Source organism: Garra rufa, chromosome 10 (assembly GCF_049309525.1).
Source record: "Garra rufa chromosome 10, GarRuf1.0, whole genome shotgun sequence".
Classification (NCBI taxonomy): Eukaryota; Metazoa; Chordata; class Actinopteri; order Cypriniformes; family Cyprinidae; genus Garra; species Garra rufa.
The window spans coordinates 37355410-37366736 of record NC_133370.1 but is presented as its reverse complement, the minus strand read 5'-3'; positions in this window follow the sequence as shown (position 1 = coordinate 37366736).

The window sequence follows — 11327 nt, the reverse complement described above, 5'->3', positions numbered from 1 at the left end:
CCGGGGTCTTTGCATGTACTGTGGGGCTGCGGGACACGTACGACTCAACTGTCCTATGCGTCCTATACGATCTTTGGTGAGTGTAATACGTTCTGAATTGGATAACATGCATCCTCTGACTACCAATGTTCAGTTAACCACCCACACTTCCTGTGTTACAGTCGCAGCCCTCATCGACTCCGGGTCAGCGGGAAACTTCATCTCCAACACCCTCTGTCGCCAGCTCCAGCTACGCACCCAAGCATCAACCACCATCTACCAGATTCAACCGATAACTAACCGGATAAACTCACGGACCCGTATTCACCGGAAAAGTGAACCCATCATCCTACAGATTGGAGTTTTGCACCGTGAGGAGATTCAGTTTCTGGTTCTGGAGGGAGCTACTATGGACATCATCTTGGGGCGCCCGTGGCTGGTGAAGCATGATCCCATCCTCTCTTGGGGCACAGGAGAGGTGATAAAATGGGGAAAAGAATGTACCAACCAATGTTTTCCAGATCTTCCACGTCCTAGACACAAGATACTACCTGTCAACGTCACCTCCGTCGAAAGTCCTGTTGAGAAGCAGTCAGTCCAGATTCCTGCCATTTACTCGTCGTTTCAAGACGTCTTCTGCCCCAAGAGAGCTTCCCAGCTACCTCCACATCGGCCATGGGACTGTGCCATTGACCTAGTTCCGGATGCTCCAATGCCCAGAGGTAAGATCTACCCGCTGTCGCTTCCGGAGACCAAGGCAATGGAGGAGTACATACAGGAGGCTCTCGATCAGGGTTACATCCGACCATCAACATCACCCGCAGCATCCAGTTTTTTCTTCGTGGCAAAGAAGGATGGAGGGCTGCGGCCATGCATCGATTACCGTATACTCAATCAAGGCACCATCAAGTTCCGGTATCCCCTTCCTCTCGTCCCTGCGGCCCTCGAACAACTACGCACTGCCAGGGTGTTTACGAAGTTGGACCTCCGCAGCGCGTACAACCTCGTGAGGATACGTGAGGGGGACGAGTGGAAGACTGCCTTCGTGACCCCTACTGGCCACTACGAGTATTTGGTCATGCCCTATGGTTTGGTCAACGCCCCCTCCGTATTTCAGAACTTCATTCACGAGGTACTCCGGGAGTTTCTGCACCACTTTGTCGTTGTCTACATAGACGATATCCTGATTTACTCCCGGAGTGAGGCCGAACATCGCCTCCACGTTGCGGAGGTCCTTCAAAGATTACGGGATCATCACCTATATCTCAAGGCGGAGAAATGTTCATTTCACCTACCAGCAGTGCACTTCCTTGGATACGTCATCGACCAGAAGGGGGTCCGTATGGACGAGAGGAAGGTATCTGCAGTTGTGTCCTGGCCAGAACCCACCACTATCAAAGAGCTTCAACGATTCTTAGGTTTCGCCAATTTCTACCGCCGGTTTATCAAGAACTACAGCATCATCACCGCTCCGCTTACCAGTCTACTCAAAGGAAAACCACGAACCCTACTCTGGAACCCTGACTCGGCCGCAGCCTTCCATAACCTCAAGGAAGCATTTACACAGGCACCTCTTCTAACCCATCCTGACCCTGATCTCCCTTTCGTGGTAGAGGTAGACGCTTCTACTACCGGCGTGGGAGGGATTCTGTCACAGTATCACGGTACTCCTCCATTGCTTCATCCCTGTGCCTACTATTCCCGGAAGCTCAGCCCTGCGGAGAGGAACTATGACATCGGCAACCGCGAGCTTCTTGCCATCAAGCTCGCTCTGGAGGAGTGGCGACATTGGTTAGAGGGATCCAACCACACGTTCCAGGTGATAACAGATCACAAGAACCTACAGTACCTCCGAGACGCCAAACGGCTCTGTCCCCGTCAGGCAAGATGGTCCCTGTTCTTTTCACGATTCAACTTCACCATAACCTACCGGCCAGGATCCAAGAATACCCGAGCTGATGCTCTGTCTCGCATCCATGATTCTCACGACTTGCCTGACACACCCACGACCATAATCCCCGAAAACATCATCGTTCAACCCATTGAATGGACCAACCCGCCAGCTGTCGCCACTCCGGAACCCAGATCTCCGCCGGGCTGTCCACCTGGTCGCAGATTCATCCCTTGGACCCAGCGGGTAGATCTAATCCATTCAACACATACCTCTCTGGGCACTGGGCATCCAGGGGCCAACAACACTCTCTCGCTGCTGACGGACCGCTTCTGGTGGCCGCACATGGCAAGGGATGTGAGGAGGTATGTCCAAGGATGTAAGGAGTGCGCAATGTCCAAGAGTCCACGTCATCTGCCTGCTGGGAAACTCCATCCCTTGCCTGTGCCGAACCGCCCCTGGTCACACCTAGGAGTTGACTTCATGACAGATCTCCCCTCATCTGACGGTAACACCTGCATCTTTGTTATAGTTGACCGATTTTCAAAATTCTGCCGACTGATACCTCTGAAAGGTCTTCCCACAGCCTTAGAGTCTGCCGAACTGCTCTTCAACAAAGTCTTTAGGTACTATGGCATTCCGGAAGACATCGTCTCAGACAGGGGTCCACAGTTTATTTCACGGGTGTGGAAGTCTTTTCTCAAACTCCTAGGTGTGACCGTTAGCCTCTCCTCTGGATACCACCCTGAGACCAACGGGCAGACGGAGAGGAAAATCCAGGAGGTGGGGCGGTTCCTCCGGACATTCTGTCATGGTCACCAGGACTCCTGGAACCAGTTCCTGGGTTGGGCAGAATACGCCCAAAATTCACTGCGGCAACCCACCACAGGACTCACGCCATTCCAGTGTGTGCTCGGCTTCCAACCACCTCTCTTCCCCTGGAATGGCGAACCATCACAGGTGCCCGCAGTGGATTACTGGTTCCGGGAGAGCGAGAGAGTCTGGGACGAGGCTCACCATCATCTTCAAAGGGCAGTGCGCAGAACCAAGTCCACTGCCGATAAGAAGAGGATTCCTGGTCCCACATACACTCCTGGGCAAAAAGTCTGGCTCTCCACAAGAGACATCCGTCTGCGCCTGCCCTCGAAGAAATTGAGTCCCAGGTTTGTTGGCCCCTTCACCATCGTGGAACAGGTCAACCCCGTCACCTACAGACTCCAATTACCACCACAGTACCGTATCCACCCCACATTTCACGTCTCATTACTCAAACCCTTTCACCCACCTGTGATTCCCTCCACAGAACCTGGTCAGGAAGAGGAACCCCCTCCCCCCTTGGTCCTGGAAGAGGGATCCATCTACTCGGTCCGAGAAATCCTTCTGTCCCGACGTCGTGGTGGTAATCTGGAATATCTCGTCGACTGGGAAGGCTACGGGCCAGAGGAGAGGTCATGGGTACCCAGAGTTGACATTCTAGATCCAGCCCTCATGGAGGAATTCCATCGTAACCATCCTGAATGTCCAGCCCCTCGAGGACGAGGTAGACCACCACGACGTCGGAGGCCTCGGCCCTCAGGAGCGGGCCCTGGGGAGGGGGGTAATGTCACGGATTGGCCAGGTTCTACTCCCTCACTCACTCAACGATCACAGTCACCTGATTACTAATCATACGCACCTGAATCCAATCACCAGCACCACATATAAGCACACCACACACCTCACTCAGTGTCCGGGCTCGTTTGCACGAAGCGGACTCATTGTGTTTCTCTGTCGAGTTCACAAACCTCAAAGACATACTTACCTCGCTATTTACCTGTTGAAACTTACCTCTTGTCTCGTCTATTCCAGTACGAAGTCTGTTCTCTGTTCCAGTCAGCTGTGGTCAGCCATAAGCCTGTTCGTCGATCACCAACGGTGTGTGTGTGTGTGTGTGGGTCGGAGTCCTCCTCCCGTCGTTCCTGGAAAGGAAAAGGATCCGTATTCAGTATTCATCTCTAGTCAACGAATATCATACTTGGACTGTTATACTTACCCGGTTCTGCACGTCATCTTATCCACAACGCTCTGCTGATAATAAACATTGTTATATTGATCACTTACCTCTCTTGTTTGGTCTGCTTCCGTAACAACTGCGGTTATGTAGCTCTTTTTTCAATAGAGAACAGGTTTAGGTTATGGCGCTGAGATGAGGCGGGGTGGATCTGCATGTCTAAGCCTCTGCACGTCTGGTTTTGTGTTAGACTTATTTTACGCACACCTCGCTGATCCTCTTTCCACACGAGCGTGTGCGTGCGTTTGTGTGCGCGGGCCATTTTCTCAGGAATCTCTCCCATTCGGCGCTCAGTGGGAGACACAATGGCTCAGCTGGGGGGCTTCAGTCCAATTTGCCATTGTGTATCACCATTTCTCCCTTAACACAAACATGGCGGCCCTCCAGCTGTCCTCTTGCCACTAAGACTGAACCTGAAGTGCAGGCGGCTTTGTGGTCCCAGCCACACTGCGCGTCAACAATATAGACATCTATTTGTTTTGGATCCACAAAGATTTTAAGCTTCTCCTTCCTTTTCTTTCTTCGCCCCGGCGAGTCGTTTAAATATGCAAGTGTGGAAATTACATTTCTTTAGGGTTGGCGTCTCTGCGATGCTCGCACACCTCGAAAATCGAATTTGATGAAAATCTTTCATATCCGTTTTTTGAAAGTCTTTTATTTTGTTCAAAGTGGGCCTGTATTTTTGTGGTAGACGTTCCAGGTATTGTTGAGAAAACTCATTTATGCCTTGCCGGGATTTTGCACGCATTCCCTCGGAGCTGGGAAAATCTGCGTATGATAGACGTGTCCAGACCTCATCATTAAAGAAACATTACATCCTGATATTAATATCTGGAAAATTTCTCAACTTATTCCAAAATGAACTCATAATAATCCAAATCTCATGCATCCAGCGAGGGTTTGTTTGGCGCAGGAACTGTAGAATCGCTGGGCTACAGATCATCTGATATCACTTACAGTAGGTTAAGGATATTTCCCACTCAATTCAACCCAACTGGAATACAGTGCAGGAGAAACAGGCCAGTGGAAGGTCACTATTGTCCAGGCCTTTGTCCCTAATTGAATCTGCTGTCCCTGTAATGGTAACTTCATTTCCAAAGCCTTGTGTGATTTTTCTCTGTGAAAGGCCAGCTTGTGTGCGCCCTGCCACCACGCATAATACCGTGACAGAGACAGCGGCCCAAGTATAAGCAATGAATTCAGACTTCCTGAATTGGATTAAAGTCCCCATGGTGCTGAATACTAGTCCTCAGCTGATCCGGAATATAATGTGAGACACGCTGTTTATGTTGGAAACCGGCAAATGCGATCTTTTCCGCACTTGAATCCAGAGCACGTACGTGAACTTGTACTTAATGAGCCTCTCCATAAACAACCTGTATATGACAGCAGATTGAGCTCGAAACAGTTCTTTGTAGCACAAATGTATACTAATTTACTTAAGCAAACCCAACTATGCATGTAATAAATACATGGTAACAAATTACAATAAGGTTCAATAGTTAACATTAGTTACTACATTAGTTAATGAACTAGGAATTAACAATATGTCTACAGCATTTATTAATCTTACTTAATCTTAATCTTACTTCAGCATTTACTAATGTGTTATTAACATCAAAAGTTGTGTTTGGTAACATTAGTGAACTATGTTCTGCACTGTGAACTAACATAATGGATGACTGTGTTTTCTAACATTGACAAAGATTAATAAATACTTTAATAAAAGTATTATTCATTGTTCATTAATTTTAGTTAATGCATTAATGCTAACAAATTATGCTTTTATTGTAAAGTTACCAATTTACACACACACACACACACACACACACACACACACACACACACACACACACACACACACACACCACACACACACACACACACACACACACACACACACACACACACACACACACACACACACACACACACACACACACACACAAAAACTGTAGAAACTAATTTCACATAGTAATTGCTGGTTAATTACACAATTAGTACAAAGAAATCAAATTAAATCTAAATTAAAGTCAGAATGTATTCATATTTGGAAAAAAGGTGTATAAATAATATTCACTCAAATTCCTAATAAATTTCACAATTACAAAGAAACAAATTAAATGTGCAATTTTGAAGTAGAAAGACTGAACTACAGTAGTATTTTATTTTGGTTAAACCTACTATCATCATTTTTTTAAAGCTTCTGTAGAAAGAAAAGTGAATATAGTCATTTTTTTTAAACTGCACATAATTTTGCAATTTCGATTTAAAAAGCTAAAAATGTATTATACGTAACATCTTTTTTTTGCATTACATTTTAATAAATAAATGAACTGAATCATTTAAATTAATGTCAGAATGTCTTCATATTTGGAAAAAATAGTGTATAAATAATATTCATTCAGCGATTGCTAAATTTGTCAACACATTGAATTAAATGTGTATTTTTGAAAAATTTATTTTTATAATGTATATTTGCTGTAATGACAGCAGCATTTGACCTGCATGAACTCTATAAGTTTGCGTAAAATCTGATGATGTTCTTCATTATAACACTTGTGAAGGAAAGGAAAGTTAATATTGTAAATGAATAAATAATACTCACTCAGAAATTCCACAATTACAAATAAACAGTGAGTAGTACATTGAATTAAATGTGTCATTTTGAAGTGGAAAGACTGAAATGCGGTAGTATTTTTTTTGTAAAACACTACAATAATCTTTTTTTTAAGTTTTTGTAAAAAGAAGTGAATATACAATTTAATTTATAAAAACTAAAAATGTATCATACATAACATCTTTTTTGCATTCTATTTTAATAAATAGGTGAACTAAATCATCTAAAATAATGTCAGAATGTCTTCATATTTTGAAAACATGGTGAATAAATAATATCCACTCGGAAATTCCTAGTAAATTTCACAATTACAAAGAAAAAACAAGTAACACATTGAATTAAACATTTAATTTTAAAGTAAAAAGACTGAAATACAGTAGTATTTTGCCAAATATACTACAATAATCTTTTTTTTTAGCTTTTGTAGAAAGAAAAAAAATATATAGTGAATAAATTTTATTTATTTTTATTTACTTTAAAAAATATTAAATAGGTGAACTCAATCATCTAAATTAATGTCAGAATGTCTTCATATTTGGAAAACATGGTGTGTAAATAATATTAATTCAGAAATTGCTAGTGAATTTCACAATTACAAAGAAACAGCATATACATGTTGAATTAAACCGGTGATTTTAAAATAAAAAGACTGAAATACAGTAGTATTTTTTTTTTTTTTGTAAAATATACTACAATAAACTTTTTTTTAGCTTTTGAACAAAGGAAAGTGAATATAGTGAATTATTTTATAAACCACAGATAATTTCACCATTTTTATTTTAAAAGCTAAAAATGTATCATGCATAAAATATTTTTTGCATTCAATTTTAATAAATAGGTGAACTAAATCATCGAAATTCATGTTAGAATGTCTTCATATTTAGAAAGAAAATTAATAATATTTACATTCAAAATTGCTAGCAAATTTCTCAATTACAAAAGAAACACCAAGTAACAAATTAAATGTAATTTCAAAGTAGAAAGACATTTGTGTGAATACATTTTTTTAACCGCACACAATTGTACAATTTCGATTTTAAAAACTAAAAATGGATCATACATAACATCTTAAGTGAACTGAATATATAAATGAATGTCAGGTATGTCTTCATATTTAAAAATGTTTTAAAAATAATAATCACTCAGAAATTGCAAGCAAATTTCAGAATTACAAAGAAACAGCAAGTAGAACATTGTAATTTTGAAGTAGAAAGACTGAAATACAGTAGTATTTTTTTGTAAAACATACTACAATAATCTTGTGTTAACTTTTGTAGAAAGAAAATATAAATACATATAAATATACACATAATTTCACCATTTTGACTTTAAAAGCTAAAAATGTATCATACATAACATATTTTTTGCATTCAATTTTATAAACAGGTGAACTAACTAATCTAAATTAATGTCAGAATGTCTTCATATTTGCAAAACATGGTGTATAAATAATATTCACTTAAAAATTGTGAATATTACAAAAGAAACACCAAGTAACACATTGAATTGAATGTAATTTTGAAGTAGAAAGACTGAAATACAGTAGTATTAAAAAAACATACTACGGTATTTTTTTAAAGCATTTGTAGAAAGGAAAGTGAATATAGTGAATTAATTTTTTTGACCGCACATAATTTTACAATTTCAATTTTAACAACTAAAAATGTATTATACCTAACATCTTTTTTGCAGGGTGATTTTAATGAATAAGTGAACTGAATCGTATAAATGAATGTGATAATGTCTTCATATTTGGAAAAAAAAATGGTTTATAAATAACAATCAAGTGAATATAGTGAATTAATTTTATAAACCACACATAATTTCACCATTTTGATTTTAAAAGCTAAAAATGTATCATACATGAAATCTTTTTTGCATTCAATTTTAATAAATAGGCGAACTGAATCATCTAAATTCATGTCAGAATGTCTTCATTTGGAAAAAAATGGTGTATGAATAATAATTTTTTTACAGTGTATATTTGATGTAATGACAGCAGCATTTGACCTGCATGAACTTAATTTGAGAACAATCCAATCTTGAGCTTCAGTGGAAGAACATCCATCTGTACAAACAGTTAACATGATCAATGTTGCCAATTTGCTTAGAAATATTATGTAACATTAAATATTTTTTTCTGAATTCTAACCTATAAAAATAATACAAATCAAATTCCTCTGTTTATTTAAATGCAAAAGTTTTAGCACCCTACTGTAAGTTACCAACAAGCCGCAAATCCACAACTGTCCTTCAGAAGTCTCATGTAAAGTTCTTAAAGCCACGCAACTTCTGCATTATGTTTTTAAGCAGTTTTAGATACTGCTGACATATAGAGCCAGTGCTTGAGTGACAGTTGTGCTCCTCAGCAGTCCTCCGGCAGATTCGTCTGGCCCATACAAATGTTAACTTTACAATGAGATGCACCCATCCATTCGTTCCCTCCCCCCCATCCGAATCCACTCTTTTTCTCCTGCTACCCCCCGTTCCCCTTGTCCAAGCTCTTCCTTTGTTGACACCCACCACGTATCAATGGTGCCTTTGTACGCAGGAGAGTTTTCACTTTAGCAAATCTGATTAAAGGGACCTCAGTCTTGTCTACATGCCAGAGCTTTGATGACAGTGTCACTGCAGGAGCAAAGGAAAATCCCAGCTAACCTCCGTGTCACCATTAATCATATAATCAATCCAATTTAGCCCCGCCGCAGTGTCACTTTCACAGTCTGTTTTTGCTAACTGTAAGTAAGAGGGCCTCCATTCTTGGGAAAAACTCTTCAAGGACATGTTTTTATGAAGTCGAGGGGGTTACAAATCCACAGTTGGTCCACAGTAGGTCGCTCTAAATGGTTTGTAATATAATGCTGTTAAACGATAGTACTGACGTTTGAAGGGCGTCAAAGTCCCCCCCGAGGGCCTACTGACTTCACGCTGTCCCCTGTGATTTGTTTAAAAGAGTATTCTGGGTTCAATACAACTCAGTATCTGTGGTATGCTGTCAATTACCATTGAAAATAACTTTGGCTCGTTCCTTTACAAAACAAACAAACAAAATCTTGTTGAAAGTAATGCACTTACAATGGCCAGAGGGTTTAAAAGCGCAAATGTGAAGCCAGTATTTTTATTTAACGCACTTACATGAATAATTCAGCAAAATTGCCTAGTATTTGATCTATAACTTGTCTAAATTGTAGTATAGTACTTTTCTGGTTGTGCATTACCAAAAAATGCACTGATATTAACATTCTTGCTAATAAGCTGATCCACATTAAGGACTATAGTAAAATTATATTTTGCCTAAATAAAAAAAATTAAAACCAGTTTATATAATTTTAAATAGAACAACATTAGAATGTACAGTATGAAAATGTATATTCATTTTGAGATTTGCATAAGATTCCATTTAACAGTATTTGTAAAACAAACAAACAAAAAAAAAAGCCTTAAAGTGAGTGCTAGATGACAACAAATGCATTTAAAAATTCTGGAAATTAGTATGTACAACCTAATAAATTATATTGATTATTCCACTATGTTGGACGATAACTGATTTGTAAGTAGCATAGGTATATTTGTAGCAATAGCCAACAATACAGTGTATGGGTCAAAATTATTGAATGGCTACAAATACATTTTTTGACTGATATCTCTTCAGTTATGAGGGTGAATGTATAAGTTGTGTACACTTAAAGGGATAGTGCACTCAAAAATGAAAAATCACCCTCAGGTTGTTCCAAACCTGTATGCATTTTGTTCTATTGGGAAACATAAAAAAAAAAAAAAAACGAGAATAAAGTTGAAATATTTTGAGAATAAATTCGAAATCATGAGAGTAAAGTAAAAATATTTTAAGAATAAAGTCAAAATTAGGATAATAAATTCAAAATATTTTAAGAATGAAGGCAAAATATTTTGAGAAAGTCAAAATTATGCGAATAATGTCAAAATATTTTTGGAATGAATTATATATTTTTAGGATTAAATCAAAATTAAGAGAATGAAGTCGAAATATTTTGAGAATAAAGTCGAAATTGTGAGAATGAAGGCAAAATATTTTGAGAACAAAGTCAAAATTAAGAGAATACAGACAAAATAGTTTGAAAATAAAATTGACATTACAAGAATAAATTCAACATTTTTAGAATAAAGGCAAAATATTTGGAGAAAGTCAAAATTATGAGAATAAAGTCAAAATATTTTGAGAATAAATTCAAAATAATTTAAGAATGAATTAAATATTTTTAGGATTAAGTCAAATGAAGAGAATAAAGTCAAAATATTTTGAGAATAAATTCAAAATATTTTGAGAATAAAGGCAAAATATTTTAAGAATGAATTAAATATTTTTAGGATTAAGTCAAATGAAGAGAATAAATTCAAAATATTTTAAGAATGAATTAAATATTTTTAGGATTAAGTCAAATGAAGAGAATGAAGTCAAAATATTTTGAGAATGAAGTCGAAATTATAACAACAAAAATAACAATAACAATAACAAAGTCGAAATTATGAGAATGAAGTCAAAATATTTTATGAACAAAGTTTCATGAAGATATTATGTAAATTTCCTACCATAAATATATCAAAACCTAATTTTTGATTAGTAATATGCATCGCTAAGAACTTCATTTGGACAGCTTTAAAGGTGATTTTCTCAATATTTCGATTTTTTTGCACCCTCAGATTCCAGATTTTCAAATAGTTGTATTTCGGCCAAATATTGTCCTATCCTAACAAAACATACATCAAAGGGAAGATGATGTAGAAATCTTAATTTCCAAAAATGTACT